Consider the following 9,305-nt stretch of genomic DNA (forward strand, 5'->3'; position numbering starts at 1 on the left):
AGGCGCGGACTATTTGTCGAGGCCCGGCGGAGGGGGAGGCGCGCGGTGCAGTGGCATCGCTCAGCGCTTCCTGGAAACTCCCGCTCAGGAGGGGGCGGGGCGGCCCCGTCGTGCGGGGGCAGCACTCCAGTGGGCAGCGCCCCCCAGCCTGATCTTGGGGCAGCCTGACGTGAAGTTCCCCTCCAGGACCCTTCTGGTCGGGGGGGGGCAGGCTGAAGTGAAGCCCCCCGTGACCTTTATGATTGGGGGACCCCTCATGACCCTTGGCCGTGGGGGGCAGGCTGAGGTGAAACTCCCTGCCCTATGACCTTTGTGATTGGGGGGCCCCTGTCATTGGGGCAACCCCCCCTTGGCCACGGGGGGTGGGGGGCAGGCTGTGGTGGAGCTCCCTCATGATGATTGACATGGGAGGGGGGCAGCTACCAAGAGAGGGTCTCGGTGACCCCCCAAACTGCCGTGCTGCATGAGGGTGCAGCGTGGGGAAGCCAAGCCAAAGGGTGCCCCGGCCCCTTCCTTCCCTGCCTTGCTGGGGAGCCCCACGCGCCTCCTGGCAGAGCCGCCTCCACCCCCGTGCGGTATGGGAGGTGGAAGGAGCTTCATACCAGGCTGCAGCAGCCGCGGCAGAGAGTTAATGTTAGAGCGGGGGGAGGGGAGGCAGAGTTTGTAAATGGAAACACTGGTACATGAGCGTTTCGCACAATCCGGCTGAAAGCTCGACTGCAGCGGGCTGAAAACAAAATCTCTCCCTTTGCTGCCCCCTGGCCGCCAATGTTGGCCATTATTCTCCAGGAGAAAAAGAAAGGAAGAGGGGCATAAACTCTTCGCAAACTGCATCTTTCCCGTGACTTACAGTTTTGTGTCGATTGCAGGCCAGGGTTGGCACCCGGTTGTGGGAAGACTGGACTGGAAAGGCCACCTGCGTCATTTAAGTCCAGTCCCTGTTGTCTGCAGGCAACCATTGACTCAAGGACGCCGCTTCAAGATTGCCACTTCAAACCCTCGCGTACAACTGCAAGGCGCACAATCAGAAGTGCGAGGAAGATCCTCAACATGCCATAGGTAAAAGCCAGGGAGACAATGCCGTTGCCAGAATGAGCATTGATGCTAGGCCTAGATACCTAGAAATGTAATATTATTCTCTTGAACTTCAGCAAGTCTCCCGTGTGCTCCTGGATCTCCCCGATACAGATGTTAAAAAATAACCCCCGATGCTCATATCTTTCCTTCAGTGAAGGATGGTAAATAATAGTGCTACGCCTGACACGCGCATGTTTCTTTGCTCGCTTTAAATACAGTGGGTTCCTCATACACACACACATCAATTCCTCCTTACACCTGCAGCTCCCAAACAATAAACACGTTCTTCTCACCGGGCTAAAACACATTAGGATACGATTTTGTGGAAGGCTTTCTGCAGACTGCAGGTACTCTGTGAACAGACACAGAGGTTTTATTCACAGCCAAAGGAAGGCACAGGAACTTGAATCACTATTAGGAACAAGACTCTGTCCCCATTATTAGGCTTGTACTGCAAGTTTCACTAAACTCAACGTAGTATGCGCCATCCTGGAAGACAAGCAGAACTTACAGTGTGAATATTAAATGAGAATTCAGAAGTGCCAGGACTTTTTAGGTTAATTCTATTTTGGATAGCTTCCATTACCTTGGTATCCAAGCACTTTATAATTTTTAGCATGTTTAAGCCCACCATCTCTTTGTGCTGGAAAGAAATGGAGTAATTTTATAGGTGGGGACTGAGACACAGACTTTACAAAGGTCTCACAGGGAATGCCATCAATGCATAAACCCAAAAGTGGAGCTCCTGAGCCCTTGGCTGGCACACTAAGCACTGGACCAGACTTCCTCTCAAGTATTAATTGTGAATGATGCATCATTTCATTTCCTTTCTTTAAATTGCTTTTATTTTTTTTTTAAAAAGCACATTTCCAGAGGAGAAGACGACTGAAAAGTCAGAGCTAACAACCCTGGAAAAATAAAGCATAAAATAGGAAGGGAGGGAAAGCCTACTGATAGAGATACAGAGATGCACGCTCCAGGTAATCTCACTGACAGTAATTCTCAATTTTGTATTGCAGTGCCGTGCATTGAATATGAAGATTAGTTATTCTGCTCAACCGTCCAAAAATAAAGACCTTATATTCTCAGTCCCCAGCTTGTTGCCTTTTATAAGCCACTCTCTCCAGACACGTCAATTCCCATAGTCCACTACACCACTCCTGTAAGAGTAAAGCTGTTGGTTTTTTCTACTGTTGCAATGCTATTTTCTTAGCGATCAAATAAACCTTTTCTCTGCTAAATGCAAGAGTTTCAGTGATTTGGGGCTTGCACCCAGTAAAAATAGGCAACATATAATGGAATTACCTGGAAAAGTAAGATTAATTCTAGCAAGCAGATCCTTCCAAATCCTATTAGGGAACAAGCATTTCCACGGAAATTGTTGTATGACGGAGTTCTCCTAGACGCTCAACATCTTCAGCAAGCATCCATTGCCTTTGGGCCAAAGGGTGTGTATTCTAATAGAGACCCACTATAATCTACATGTAAATGTTGTTGTCCAAGCTGATGATGAAGGCTAGACAAGATCCTGGGCTATGTCCAGTAGACAATTTAGGTAACTATATGTTAGGCACTAAAACAGTAGCTTTTAGGTGCCTGGTCCCCAGAGTGGAATTGAAAACAGAGGTGGGTGGTAGGTACATTGAATGCGGAAAGAGGCTTCCCAGAAGAGTGATCCAAAAAACATATAGAAGGAGTAAGGAGCCATCTCAAGTTAGTAGGAAATACTAGGCACAAGAGTGTGCCTGAGCTCCTACTCCTCTCCAGAGCTTAGGTACCAGAGCCAGGGGCACAAGTTTAAACCCATGTGTGCTCACCCTCCAGAGCCCCTCTGGAGGTTAGATGCCTACATCTGCTGTTGGTAAGTATTGAGCAGGTCTCACTCTTCTCTTTTAAAATACAGGCAGAGAAGCTATGACCCACCTTTCATAGTAGCTTAGTGGTTACAGCATTCATAAGGAGGTGGAAGACGTGGGTTTTAGGCCTTCCTCACCCTGTGGGAGGTCAGACCCCAATGGCCTGGCTATCTGCTAAGTTGGGTGGGGGAGCATTCTCCATCCCTGCTCTTCAATCTGTGCTGCTGAAAAGAAAAGAGTGCAAGGTTAAGCCCAGCTGAATATCCTAACAATTAGTCATAAATTAATAACTTCTGTCAACAATGTTCTACCTACTATGCCATAAACAAATCGGCCAAACAAAGGATGATGATGTGTACCAGTGTGTTTTAGGAAATGTTTAACGTGCGGATTGTTTAGTCTGTCGACTTGGAGCTCCCATCCATTCAATCGATGGCAGCAGTGGCATCAAATAGCTTAAATGAATGCACATAGATTCAGAAAAGCACAGAATTTCAGGTACTTCCCAATTCTGCATGATTAAAAACCTTTGTGAGCTTTAATGACTGGAGTTCATTGCTATTTCCAGTATCTGTTTTTCTGTCAGAGAAATATTTCATGTCTTTAGAACAATATTATTAGTTATACTACAGTAGCACTCAAAGACAACTGTATAATTCCAAAATACTTAAGAAGGACAGGAAGTGCACAGAAGACAAGCTTGGCTAAACAGCGAGATCTTCAATGAGCTGAATCTCAAAAAGGAATCTTAACAAGAAGTGAAAATTTGGCTGTATTACTCAGGAGGAGTATAAAAGTATTGCACAGGGAAACTGGGAGAAAACCAGGAAGGCCCAGGGTTACTTCTAGAGTACTGAAAGAATTAGCTGAGATCATTTCAGAGTGATTAGCTATTTTCTGTGAGAACACCTTGACAACATTTGGTGAAATCTGACCTGCTGTGGCCTTGCTCTTCTTGCTTCTGGGATGAAGTAAACACAACGTTCATTTTTAAGAAAGAGAAGAAAGACGATAGAGGGAATTACAGGCAGTCCATCTGTCCTTGATGTCTGTCAAGATCATGGAGCAAGTCATCAAGGAATCTGATTTGAAGTACCTGTGGGAGAACAAGATGATTGGGAACAGCCAACATGGATCCAAGAGCCAGCCACGGCTGACCAACCTGGTTTCCTTCTATGACAGACTGACAGTCTCTGGCTGGAGGGAGAGCAGTGGATGTGATGAACCTTGATTTTACTGAGCCTTTTGACCCTGTCTTCCATTACATTCATATTAATGAGATAAAGAAATGCAGTCTGAAGTGCTATAAGGTGGATATGTAACTGGTTAAGAAAAGGAATTGCTTTTTAAATAAAACAGTGTTTGAAATGTTTCAGTGTTTCCTGTGTAACTGATATCACATGCCACTTTTCAGTTCAGTGAGCATTTTTACAGCCACGTTACATTATCCAGAAAATAAAGGGAATGATAACTGAATTGCTGAAAGAACCTCATTGGTAGGCACAAAAAGCATCATTATAATCACACATCATTAGAATCATCACAGCCTTATTTGGATCTATCCTGGTGTTTCTTAGCCCCCTTGACATGCAAATTCTTGCTGAAGTTCTTAGCTAATTTCTCTCCGTCTTTGTTGCACTTAAATAACTTTAGTTTCCAGTCCGTTATTAATGCAAAACATCTTGTATCTCAATTTTTTTTACTTGACAAGCCTTTTGCTGCTTTCTTTCTGCCATGAAAGTATTAAAAGCTAAAAGTTTATCAGCTACATGTCAATAGTTTACCCATAAATGCCTTTCTTTGGTGCAAGTATAATCAGCCTGTCCAAAAAAACTGAGATTAAGAAACCTAATTTGATTATGTCAGGTCTTGTCTTCACAGTCCTATAAGCCAATTCAGGAGGAAGAAAGTTACCAAGCTGCCAAGAATTCATCACATCCTGGCACTGGTTCTTTTGTAATAAATGTAATTTTGTTGTTTAAATAATAAGAGAAGAGAAAATAATATCATTGTATCTGCATGCTCCATGACAACCATTCTTCTTGAATGATCTCAGGATTAAATTCTTCAAGGGGATAAGATGTCTACCACTGAGGAATTTATAGCACATCCTTATCCTGGGTGGAATCCTTTCCACTGCCAGCTGAACAGTTTACACTAACAGCAAGATGTCCCATTGCATGAGGGGGTTTACAAGGTTAAAAGATAAAGTACAGCCAAATAAAGAATGTAAATCCAAAAACACTGAAAGTGTAAGCAGAAGAGAAGAGAGATAAGACAGTGGCTCCCTGATGTCATTGATTAAAATTTGGTTAGATATTGTGATTTGAAATGAATGGCAGGAAACTCAAGGGTACAGTTCTTAAAATAAACCATTTTAAACTTTTTTTAGTTACTTAAGTCAGAACAGGTCACTGTGCTTCCAAACATTAGATGTGCAAGCTAAGAATGAGTTATTTTTACATAGATGTGTTTTTGCTATAACTGTACATGAGGGAAGAAAATTAAACAAAGCTAAGGTCATCAGCCTAGAGTATCTGAAAGTTAGTATTTCATAGATGTGCATGATTTAGGTGCTAGCTCTGTACAGGTATCCACTCAAAACTCTCACACTACAAAAGAAGCTGCTGTTTATCTTCCAGACCTAATACTAGACCGTGAGAGTTTCCACAACAAGGAAGACATGGAAATGAAATGGACCTGTTTGCAAGTCTACAGGTGAAGAAGATTCATCCTCAGAGGGAATTGCCATTATCAATGAAAAAGAAACTTCTATGTCTCGACTCTGTGATAGATCTGGAATGGTGTGTCCCTACGATCTAAGTGTAGTGCTCAGACTGCAAAAACTGATGACACAGAAATTGTTCTTTGCTGTGAGTTAGTGCTAACAACTATGTCCAAGGAGCTTTACTTTAATGTGCCAGAAGGACTTTTAAAATGTCAGGAAATCCTGCTTGTGCAAACAGACATACAGTGGATCCACAGTTGCAGCACATGAAAGGGCAAATATCGTGGCGTGTACATGTACTCAATATTAGCAATATGGAGCCTGGAAGTCACAACTTCTTTAAATATATCAGATGGGTGGATCCAATGGAAGGTGTCTTGGTCAATTTCACTTGCCTTGAACCTAGTCTGCCTTATCTAGATGGTGTCAGTTTCTTCAGCAAAAGAGAATTCAAAATGCTTACAACCTTGTTCTTGATGGAAGAAAGTTCATCTGTATAATGGGGAGAGATGCTAAAGTAACTGGGGGCAGGAGTGGTTAATCTTGACCAGTAGTATCTTTTCAAGGGACATCAGGTTGCCCCCTTTTATAGGTTTCTCTGACTCCCTGCAATCAGCAGCTTCAGGATAACGTTTAGATGACTGTTAATCAGGAAGTTCAGTTGTTGGAAGGTGAAAGCAATGGTGAACAGAATGAAAAAAGAAACCAAGCCAGGGTTTGCCTGGTGAAAAAGATAGTGCATGGATGTGTTACTGTGCGATTTAGTATACAAGCGTGGGAGAGTGCACGAGACTTGGGTCTAGACTGCTCCTATGTGTAGGGAGAAAGCATGCGGAAGAAGTCAAAGGCACGCTTGTTTTTCCACACGCATACCAGGCAGCTTATGATAATGCATTTATATTTGCTGAGAGCATAATTATTAGGGACAGCATGTATACGTTATAAAACAAGTATGGTTGCAAGCCTGACACCGAGAAGGAGAAAAATGTCTGCTCAGGGGCACGTGGGTTTGTCGGTTTAGGTCACCGATTGCTTCATAGGTGCAAAATAGCAAATGCAGCGCAGGGAAAGACAGAGAGAACCTGCTAAGTTTTATGCTGCAAACATGGGGTTTTATAGCCTGCCCGCATGTCAGATCCCCCAACAGGCTAGGCTGTAGGAGATAAAAGTTCTGGCCTTACACAGCTCTCAGGGTATAGGAGTTAAAGAGAAATGTAAATGCCCTTGCAGCAAATGCAAGGTAAATTTTCATTCACACACTCTCTTTCTGGTTCCATTTTTCTTTTCATGCTTTAATCGTTTTGACACCAAGCCGTACAAAAGTAATTTAAAATTAACATGACTGACACTTGGTAGATAGCACAACCCAAGACAGAGCTCCACCTCCTCGTCGAGTGTGCCGAAAGGGCTCTTTGGATTGGCTGCAGGACCTGAGGCAGCTGAGAAGGGCCTAAGAAAAACATGGCAAACAATTAATTTGCTAATTTAGTTTTCTGTTTAATTTGAAACCAGAAAATTGTCAGCCACCCATCAGCCCACCAGCCTAGCTGCCCAGCCTGGTGGCAGTGGTCACAGCGCTCGCTAGCCAAGAGGGGACATTCATTGTAATGCTGGGCACTTTCCCGCTGAAGCATCGATGGCAGTGGAGAGGTCTGGGATGGGGTTTTACCACTTGAGATCCATAGCACTGAGTTTTGTCACCTCTGTTCCATACACCTGTGTCAGCACCTCATCGCCTGTCTTCCTGGAAATGTCACACACACAAATGCACTGTCCTTGGACAACCGCTCCAGAAGTTTCCCAGTCTAGGCTAAAACGTGCTTGCTCGGCCTTAGCATGAAAAAAAGCATGATTTAGTCATAACCGATTTGCCTCGGCCAATCGGCATTTGCACAAGGCCGCCCTGCACACAGTAGTTAGAAGGTCTGCAAGGCGTAATAGCTCTCGCAGTCCTGTAGTATGTCAGGGCTAATGCCCTTTGATGGAATAAGAAATGCTGTAATTTGATTTCCCCTTTTTCAGCTGTGAAGGAGAGCATGTAATTTTGAATCTAGTTGGGGGAGGCCTTCTCAAATTTGTAAACACTCTGTGCAGAAACCTGTACATACTTTGGAGGTAATAAACTAAATTGTAACAATATTTACACTTGTGTCTAATTTGTGGTTTATGGGTTGTTTTTTTTTATCTTGATGCACCTGCACACAGAAAGAAAAACTGCATTTGTATTCCAACTGTGAAGCCGCCACTACCCTAATATAAATTCATTTAATCTCAGGTTGTAGCTTTGGTGCAGCACATTCACGAGGATCTGATTTCCAGGATCTGATTTTGCTTAGGGAAAAAACCAAAAAAACCAAACACATTTAGTGCCTGGCTGCCAGGATGATTTAAGAGCAGGTTTGGGGTTTGTTGTTGGGGTGGCAGAAACACGAAAGGATTAGCTTCTCAAGCTATTTCGTATCACCAGAGTCTAAAACGAAGGGAGGGTTGCAGCTGAGGAACAGTATCATATTGCACAGATAGATTTGCAAGCAATTGCTCGGGAAACCCACGCAGAGCAGCTCATGGGCAGATCTCATCTTCCCTTCAAGAACAAATGACTTTCCAGTTCTTACACGGGGCCTCCTTTTATAGAGCTAAGCCTAGTAGATGAGAGTGTAATTCTTAATATTGGTGCCTTTGTACGGGATCATGACACCAATCAGCCATTCACTTTCCTTGTGCCTAAGGTCAGCCTTGCCTGGAGGCAAATCAGCAATTAAGGGCCTAATCCTGTACCCCTGAAATCAACAGGCATTTTGCTGTTGTCTTCAAGAGACCCAAAACTGGGCCTAGTAGCGGGATAACAATTGTACTGCCGATAAGGAGTCTCTAACTACACAGCAGGGGAGGAGCTCATCTGATTTAAAACCAGAGTCAGTCCAAGGTGCATGAAAAGCACTCTAAATTCTTGAATCATTCATGCATCCCCAAGCTTTCGGATGACATTATCGAGAGGGTGTCATCACCCACATAGTCACTGACCTTTCCACTCGGATTCAGAGAGGTTATTGTGCCTTGCTCTATAACAGGTTACAACCATCCCGAATGCAGAGCTATTAGGCCTGTCATTCGCTTTGCCATTGTTGCTCTGTCTTAGCGACTTGGAAGCTCTTTTCCTGGTCGGCCGGCCTGCCGAGAGCTGTCTGGGTGCCCTGTCTCCAGTTGGGATTCTATTAGAGGGGAAAGTCAAGCCAATTAAATCAAGCAGCATTGAATCTCTAATTGACACAAATGAAACAGAAAGACAGCTGGAAGGGTGGGGGAGGGAGAGGGAGCAGGTGTCCTGGGTGAGGAAGAGATGGAAAGCCATCCGAACAGTGCTGCCGCTCCCTTTATTCTCTATAGTGATACTGGTTAGAAACATTAAAAAAGATATTTTAAAATATCCTTGCTACCACTGGTAATATCACTAATGAGTGTAACTAATGTATGGATGAGCGTTCTACAGATGATTAGGATATTACCAAAAAAAGAAGAAAAAAGTTCAATCTCAGCATATTTATGGTCTCTCTAACCTTTTTATACACACTCATGAATAAAAATGATCAGACAAATCTCCCCCTGCCCCCAGTAATTATTTTGAAGAGGATAGGGAACTGCTG

The 9,305-nt window shown here is 43.9% G+C and overlaps 1 long non-coding RNA gene across 1 annotated transcript; it reads left to right on the forward strand.

The window, feature by feature from the left end:
* The first annotated feature begins 10 nt into the window (after positions 1-10).
* LOC109318634 lies at positions 11-7,800 on the forward strand. Its single transcript, XR_002103292.1, has 3 exons — positions 11-286; positions 870-1,059; positions 1,940-7,800. It is a non-coding gene; the product is annotated as an uncharacterized LOC109318634 (long non-coding RNA).
* The last annotated feature ends 1,505 nt before the right edge of the window (positions 7,801-9,305 follow it).

This window comes from Crocodylus porosus, unplaced genomic scaffold (genome assembly GCF_001723895.1).
Source record: "Crocodylus porosus isolate Cpor-Errol unplaced genomic scaffold, CroPor_comp1, whole genome shotgun sequence".
Classification (NCBI taxonomy): Eukaryota; Metazoa; Chordata; order Crocodylia; family Crocodylidae; genus Crocodylus; species Crocodylus porosus.